Here is an 8878-nt window from a genome sequence, read left to right as displayed (position 1 = left end):
AGAATCAACAACTAATACTCAACACTACACAATCTAAAACAGTAATGATATTAAGTTATTTTTTTAAATCTGATTGTACTAAGCGATTCTTTCAATAATATGATAAATTAAATAAAAGATCACTACCAATAGTTTAGATTAAAACAATCAATTCAATCAAGATTCATACTCCAACAGTTAGACAACTAAAAGCAAAGAGTTGAGAGAAGAAACAATACAAATGACTGGTTCCCCGAAAACCATTTAAGTAGAGTTAAAAAAAGGGAGTTTTAATGAAAAGGGCCTAGCACTATTCATTCTTAATCAAAATAACATTTTGTGTATGAAAAGCTCATAATGGGTCAAGTCCTTTTATTTATTTACTCTTATGCCATTAAAAGTGGTCCACAATGATGTTGACATTTCTGTCTGGAAATACATTATTTTACGTGATGTTATTCAACTTATGCTAATTTGTTGTCAGTTCTTCATGCTTCCATCATATTGTCAATGTTATGTAGCTCTTCTTTTGTCAAATTATTCCAGTACTGTTCATCGTCTTCTACTAGCTCTACATCTCTTTCTCTATCTTCTTTCACCTTATAATACATATCTTCTATTTCTCCTTTGAAATTTTGAGGCTTCCAGTATGGCTGATGATGAGCTTTTGACTTGCTGTAAATATGCATTTCTTTTTCTTCAGCTACCAATATCATATCATACCTAAAATCTTCAAATTCATCTAAGGCAAACATTTGGATCCCTCAAAATTTTAGAATATTATTGTATGAAGGAGTCCACCTATGTGAAGAGATAGGGGATGGTCTAAAGGACTCTTCATTAATCATGGTTGTATGCCTGCCTTTCTCCTTATGCATATGTACATACAAATCTGGAGAACTACTAATAAAACTTATGCAAATTTCGTTCCACTTTTTCTGATAATCTTCTACTACTTTCATAAGTTTTTCAAGAAATGATTATAGTTGGGAAATATGATTAATGAATATTTTATCAAGATAGTCAAACTCTAATAGTAAGGCAGGGGTAACTTCTACCAAATTATGCCTTTTTTGATGCTCATAACTAAAATGTCATGGTCTAAAATCTCTCATGTTAATTCTAGCCACAGCTATGCTAACCTCTAGTTTACAAATACAATTCTTTGTACTATCACAAAGACATAGTGGATACATTTTTGTAATAATATTCATCCCTAGTTTTGGATCAAAGATTGACTGATACAAAGCACATTGTAATTGTAATTGTAATTGTAATTTTTTTATGGACTGTGATGCACTACTCAGGATTTCATTCTGCATGTTTGGTGACATTATTCTTAATTTTGCTTTTGAAATTTCTTCTAATAAAATATCATCTAATATTAAATCTAAAGGCAAATTCCTAAGAAAATTTTCATATTTTTCTTGTTTTTCGTTGTCACTCAGATGTTGATGCTGTTCATTATTTTGATGATGCTCCATTTCAATATCTTCTTCTAAAAGTTCAATCTTAATTTCTTTCATGGGCTCATTAGCCTCTTGTCTTATGGGTTCAATAACCTCTTTTTCTTTATTCTTATGTTGATCAGTTGTTTCCAAACCTATTTTCAATTCTCTTTTTAGGGCGTCACTTACCTTTTGCTGCATTATAAGAGATTGGAGTTCTTGGTTCATTTTGGTAAACTTACTAAGTAATGACTCATGGTCTCTAGAAATGACCTAAAGGTTGTGCTCAAGGGAATGAATATGATGCTAGTTTTGACGGAAATTGAAATTAAAACTATCAAACTCCTGTTCTAAGGCTCTAATTAGTTTTTCATGACCTAACCTCATGCTTGACTGTTTGATTTGGATGTTCCAAAAATTATCTAAGAGAATATGTTGCTTATCAGAGAGTTTTGATACCCTTGTCCTATACCTCAGAGTTGGATTTTTTATTCCTTCAATAATATTGCCATTAAAATTGAAAGTGGATACTGGTGGGGATGTTGGTTTACTTATGCTATTTTGGAATCCATTTAATGGTGGAGGTCCATGGTGCATCATTATGCTATTGAAAGGTGCTCTTCTGCTTTGTGATCTTGTGCTATTTGAGGATGATGATCCACGATATTCCATTCCTGTTCAAAGAATTAATCTTGATAAGATATCAGCTAATGTATTGTCATTACCTTTTATATGTTCAAAAATTGATTTAAAACCATTTCCTGTAATTGAATCAACAAAATTAACCCATCTTCGGGCTGCCTGTTTATTACCATGTATTTTGTTATAATGAGAAACTATATTTTGACAATCTGTTCTAATTGTAAATACTTCATTATGTAAAAATAAAGAGAATGCTTCAAATGAGTTAATTATTCCTAAAATTTCTAAGTCTGTTGATGGTAATATTGACTGTACATCACTAAATTTTCCTGATGAATACCTACAAATTTGTTCGTCAGACTTTAGTGAATCCTTATGCTTTTTCTGGTATAGTATACTTGCTCATCCTAATGATGAAGCATTTGTTTCAACTATTTTGTAACTATCATCTAACGGTAATATTAATGGCTTGAGTTGACTAATTTTTTTCTTTATAATTTGAACTAATTTAATATCTTCACTATTAAAATATTTTTGTTCTGTTTTGCTAGTTTTACTATGTAATACTGCTATTTTTCTTCCTAAATTAGGAATAAAATTTCTTGCATAATTTAACAATCCTAAAAATGCTTGGAACTGTTTTTTATCTTCTAATTTATCTGGAAATTCTAAGACCTTTTTAGCTATATGATCTTGTAATTGTATTATACCTGACTTGATATACATTCCTAGAAATTCTATATCTTGCTTTTCTAATGCTATTTTATTTTTGCTAATCACAATTCCATTATTGATAAATTCTTGTAAAACTATCTCTAAGTGCTTCCTATATTCATTTCTATTTTTACTGTGTACCAAAATATCATCTACATAAACACTACAAAATTTATCATATTTCTTGAAAATTTGGTCCATCTTTTTTTGAAAGATTGATGGAGCATTTTTAAGTCCAAATGGCATAACAAGCCGCTCAAAATGTCCTTCTGGACAAGTAAAAGTTTTCCGCTCAATTGATTCTTCTGCTAATCATATTTGCCAAAACTCTGATTTACAATCAAATTTACTAAAATATTTACTCTTTTGAATTTTATTTATGAGTTCATCCTTATTTGATAACTTATAACTATCTTCATATGTATTATCGTTTAATTTCTTATAATTATAAACTATTCTAGCATTATCTCTCTTTAATTCTGAATGTTTTCTCACAATAAATGTTGCTGATCTATGTCTAGACTTGGAAGGTCTAATTACTTTTAAATTTAACAACTCTTTTATTTGCTGCTCAAACTCTTGTTTATCTAATAAGGTACAAGGCATATCAGCTGTTTTAATGGTTAAATCTGGATTGGTTATATCTAATTTTGCTAATATTTTATTTTTATTCCAATGCAACTGAGGGTCTTCTTCTATAATTCTAGTTTGTTCTGCTAATTGTAATAATTCTTTTAAACTCTTTGGCCTATCTAACTGTAATATTTCTATACGGGTTTTTTCTTCTAAAATCGGATATTCATGTTCAAATATTTCTTCATCAAACTCTTCTATATTATTATGCTCATCCATCTTCTTATGAGTTTTCTAAATAATAACCATCTTGACTATTAGATTCTTCTATACTTATGATTTTATATGCTTCTACAATATTACTTTGGTCAGTTATTGTAATACCTCTTTTGAAAAATGTTATGCTAGGATTAATAAAAATGTTATTAATACAATGTGTTAAGTAAACTGGTCTCTCATCAAATTGTGTTATTCTCACTGGTTTTGCTAATTTATGTCTATATTTTTCTAGTACTAATTCTTCTCTTATGAAACTTTTTGTACTCCTTGTATCTATCATAGTTGTTGTTTATAGCTTATGTTCTTTTGCTAATTCTATTTCACAATTTATGGTAATTAAGGAACTATTTTTTGGCTATTCTATACTATAAACAATGTTTCCTAATATTTCAGTATTTTCTTGTTATTTTGCTGAATTAACTTCTAATAACTTATTTTTATAACACTTTTCGCACAATATTGAATATGTATTATAGTATTTATTTGCAACCGATTTACTACACTTATGATATTTTTCTGACCAACCTAAATTAATGTATTTATATTCTTCTTCATGTTGTTCTTCTATGAATGCACACATATACTCTTCTAAATCACTATTTGTGCTACTTGAATCTTCTGAGTCTGAATCTATCATATTTATACTTTCTATACTATAAATACTCTCATTACCACTTAAATCATCTAAACTATATATTGACTATATGTCTTCATCTTCTTCTAACTTAAACAACTCCATTAAATGTATTTTTTCTCTCAACTGTTTACCTAATTTTGGACATTTAGGTCTAATGTGTCCAGCTTCTCCACATGAATATCATTTACAGCTACTCTTATCATTTGGTGCTTTATATTTTCTAATCCAAGGTCTACCACTCCTTTTCCTAAATTGTTTTGGAATATATTTTCTCTTCCTATATGTTCTTGAAGGTCTTATGCTAAAATTCTTATGTTGTTTGTATGGTTTGTATGATTTATATTTCTTTTTGTATGTTTTCTTATGACAACCATACTGTTGTGGTAAATCTATATTTTTACAACTCATGTAAAATTGTTTCCTATTTTGCCTCTTAGCTTTTATTTGACTACACTCTTGTCTAAGTATATCATATACATGTTGAATTCTAGGTCCTATTGCAATATCATTTTTCTTTGGGTGCTTTGCCATTGATTCCAAATCTTTTCACCTATTGGTCCTTTTATTTTTTCATATAAGTATCTAATAACTTAATATCACTAATTCTACCTGTTCTTCCTAAATATTTAAAGAAATCTGTGATATATTCAGCTATATACTGTAAATCACAAACTTGTAATTGTTCTAAATTTCTAATTGCTTTTTTTGTTCTTGTTCACTTCTGTCATCTAACCTATTATGATTTAAAAACTCTTGCTTAATCAAAATAACAAAATCATCAATATTAAAATGTGTTTTAACTGCCTAATGCTGTTCTGGATTTTGGACTTTCCATGACTGGAAATAATCAAAAACTAAACCATCTAAAGTATACTCAAAATAATCTAATATATTTTGTGAATTACTAAAATCTAACATTAATGCTGCATGTACGCAACCTTTTTCCCATATCTCAATCGTTATTTCCCAATCTTGTGAATTTACGCTATCTAAGTTTAATATATTACCTGCTATATTAATTTGTTCTAAATCTCTCAAATATGGAATCCTATTTTTTCTAGGTTTTATTATGCTTTCTTCTATGCGGTCTACTTGTGCTCCTTCATTATCGTGTTCATTTGTTGGTCTCAAAAATTGTTGGCCAGTTCTACTTGCGTGTCCTGAATTTGGATTTTCTACTCCTGATGTACTACTTTCTTCTGTTGGATTACATTCTACTTTGCATTCTGCTCTCAATTCTAATTAATTATTATATTCTTTTGATGCTAAAATATGTTCTACTCCTATTTCTAAAATTAAACTTTTCATCTCTTCATCCGAAATTCTATGTAGTCCTAAATCATATATCTTATATTTTTCTAAGTATTGTTCTTCATCTAAATGATCAATATCTTCTATGAGCTTATCTACAATATGATCAAAAAATTTCTCAACTAAATTAATATCTAAATCATCAAAAGCCATATAAATACTCTCATTTTCGATCTCATTTTCATCCTCTTCTATTTTTTTCTAGTTGCTTGTAATTACTAAACATAATTGTTGCTTGACCTGTACTAGTTTCATATATTTGTACTTTATCTGGTTGTCTATTTTTTTTCTACTTGTAAATTAGATAATGCCCACTGAGTTCCTTCTAAAAAGCTATTATTTACGGGTTTTGCTTCTATCATATTTACATGTTTACTACCAAATGTTTGAACTAAATTTTGAAATTCTAAATTAAACTTATGATTATATCTATCAGACACTTTACCAATATTCATTAAGCTAATACACAAATTTTTATAGTCACCTTTCATATTATAATTTTTTGTTCTTATGCTCACTTTAATATATTTACTAAATTCAATAATTGTCATAACATAATTTGGAATACAACCTATGACTGCTAAGTTTGAACTTAAGTCTATTTGAGCTTTTGCTATTACTACTTGTTGGTGATTATCCCATCTATCATCATATATGTATACTAAAGCTTTTGTGCCTATTTGTGCTCTAGTTAATCTTATATTGTTCCTATATGAATTTGACTGAAATGTGATTTTCTCAAATGAGTAACTGCTTCTTTACTAATTAAATTAAGTGTAACTTCTTTATCAATACATCTAACTTCATGTTGACTGATGCTACTTACAATTCTGCTTCTATTTTCAAATAAACCTAATTGATACAAATTATATTTATTTTTCTATGTTCTCTCAAAACATCTTCTAATAAATTCTTGTGCTTCTTCTTCATTTGGATAAATATCTTCAGCTCTAATTACTTCTTTTCCCTTTTTCCTAAGAGTTCCATTTTCTGTTATCAAAAGGATTTAGCTTAGGTCTTCTATTATTATTTGCACTTAAAGTTAAATTTTCTAATTTATCTAGCAAAAATGGTGGAAGTGATGAAGATGCGTTATGTAAAACTTGGTTTATTTCTGCTATTTGTTCTTCAACTTGATCTAATTTTTTAGTCAAACTTAAAACTAATTGAATAATTCAATTATTTTGCCTAATGAGAATATTACTACTAGCTACTTGTATTGAATAATCTGTTAAACCTACTGGTTCTTTGTCTAGCTTACTAATTTCTTTCAAAACTTGGATATATTTTCTGCTAGTTTTAGAATCGATCATTAAACTAATAATTTATCTATTTTATTATGCAACTTATCTACTTGTTTACTTAACTCTTTTTGCACTAATTGAATTTTTTGAACTTCTAATTTTAACTGCTGAACTATTTCTAATGATCTAAGTTCTACTTGCTTAGGTTTGCTATTTATGAGGTCAATAAGCTCTTTTATCTCTCTTTTGCTATGAAACCTTTGAATATTTTTATTATTATCTTCTAACTAGGATGTAATATAATCTAAATTTGGTCTAATTGTTTTTATGGAATTTTTCTGAAAATGCTCTAACAACTGGTTTAACAAACAATTATGCTTATGATTTTCTAATTATATATTTTCTGCTTGACTAATAATAAGGTTTACAATACTATTGGCTTGTGAATTTTCTTCACTATGCAAAATATGATTATGCTTTCTCAATGGAAAATAAGAAACTAAACTATGTTGGTCTAAGGTTATTTTTCTTTTTTGAGGTTCACTAATTTCTAAATTAAGGTAATCTATCATAAACTATAGTCTACCTTTCTCTAAAGTTACTGCTAACTGGTTTCTTAGAAACTCTCTTTCTTCTCTCAAGGTCTCTAAAGTTTGATTTGTTGCTCTTTTTGCTTCTAAAACTTTATGATGTACTTCTGTGTTATTATATTTACGAATAAATGAAGGATGTTGAAGATAACCAAGATAAAACTTTTGCTTCTTCAAAGTTCTGCTAATTCTTTTGGATATGTATGCTAATCTTCTGTTTATACTAGTTATAGCTGGATGTCTGGGACAATAAATACCTAGTGGTTGTGGTTGACAAGGTCTACAAGGACAATAATATCTGTTGTTCATGCAAAATAAACAAGTGTGATATCAGTTGTATCAATAACTTTCGTCCTCAAGGTACTTTACTATTATAATTATACTATTAAAATGCTAAACTTAGCTCTGATACCAGATTCGCAAAGCAGGGCCGGTTAAATAGTCGGATGGCCATTATAACAACTAGACATAAAACCATGCACATGGAACTCGACATGTTTCAGCATGACGGCCACTCACAATGTAGGTATAAGGCCTTAACGGCTGAACTCAGAGGTACCTCGATTAATGTCCAGTTATTTGAATGGCAAGCATTCAACTATAACAAAGTGCTCTAACAAAGTATGATCTTCAGTTTAGCAAGTTAATAATATAACTACAATAATGTTTCCCTGTTTTGGACTAAAAGTCTAATTAAACAAACACACTAAAGAAAGAAAAGAAAGCTTACTTAAGACTTGAAGATTGCTTGAATATTTACACTTGAACTTTTATTGATATAAAATGTTTACAAAGAGAATTGTTTCCAAGGAAGTGTTTACAAAAGGATGGTAGAAAGGGTACAGATGCTTTGGTTTAAGAAGTATGGTATGTGAGTATCTGGTGTTGAAGGGTTTTTAGATGTTGAGTGTGGTGTTTCAGATGTTGAGCTTGAGGTGTGTTCTGCATGGGAGAAAAAGCTCCCTTACATACAAGATCTAATTCTTAAAAAACAAAATAACATTTCAACTATTTACAACTTTTTTGAGTAATGACAACACACTGTTTCTGAAAACTGACAAACTTGTCTTTACTTTGAAGGAGGTCATTTGAGTCTATGTTGTCTTGGCTGCTGAAATGTTTGCCACCTTTTCTTTTTATCCCAATGTTTTCTGCAGTTATCAGTCTTTCTTGTCTTATTTTGCTGAAACCACATGAATTTTGCAGAATATTGAGCCATCTTATACAAATGCTTAAGTGGCATGACTGGTATTTTTGAAAACTTATGTTCTGATGATTAAAAGGAAAGTTTTTTGGGGTTTTTGGTTAGTTTTCCCTTAAAAGAAAGGGGTTAGTCATGACCAAATTTAAGAAGTCACTAAAACCAAAGCTCAATTGCAAACCTCCTTGTATTCCATGCATGCAATGACTGCAAGTTTGCTAATGTGTTAACAATCATGTTGACCTGTATAAAGAAAAACT

The sequence above is a fragment of a genome, unplaced genomic scaffold, assembly GCF_019419815.1.
Source record: "Pyrus x bretschneideri cultivar Hongxiangsu unplaced genomic scaffold, Pyrus_bretschneideri_v1 Contig18, whole genome shotgun sequence".
Taxonomy (NCBI): Eukaryota; Viridiplantae; Streptophyta; class Magnoliopsida; order Rosales; family Rosaceae; genus Pyrus; species Pyrus x bretschneideri.
Note: the sequence above shows the minus strand (reverse complement) of the source record.